This window comes from Chiloscyllium plagiosum, chromosome 20 (assembly GCF_004010195.1).
Source record: "Chiloscyllium plagiosum isolate BGI_BamShark_2017 chromosome 20, ASM401019v2, whole genome shotgun sequence".
NCBI lineage: Eukaryota > Metazoa > Chordata > Chondrichthyes > Orectolobiformes > Hemiscylliidae > Chiloscyllium > Chiloscyllium plagiosum.
The window spans coordinates 37,148,361-37,148,642 of NC_057729.1; the positions used below are offsets into that span (position 1 = coordinate 37,148,361).

General features: G+C 45.0%; 1 protein-coding gene across 6 annotated transcripts in view; it reads right to left on the reverse strand.

Moving 5' to 3' along the window:
- Positions 1 to 282, reverse strand: part of LOC122560178 (receptor-type tyrosine-protein phosphatase T-like) — a 1,397,629-nt gene that overhangs the window by 417,133 nt on the left and 980,214 nt on the right. The gene's annotated exons all lie outside the window — the stretch shown is intronic.

Here is a 282-nt window from a genome sequence, read left to right on the forward strand (position 1 = left end):
GCCCCTCATAATTTTGTAAACCTCTATAAGGTCACCCCTCAGCCTCCGACGTTCCATGGAAAACAGCTCCAGCCTGTTCAGCTTCTCCCAAAAGCTCAGATCCTCCAACCCTGGAGACATCCTTGTAAATCTTTTCTGAACCCTTTCAAATTTCACAACATCTTTCCGATAGGAAGGAAACCAGAATTGCACGCAATATTCCAACAGTGGCCTAACCAATGTCCTGTACAGCTGCAACATGACCTCCCAACTCCTGTACTCAATATTCTAACCAATAAAGGA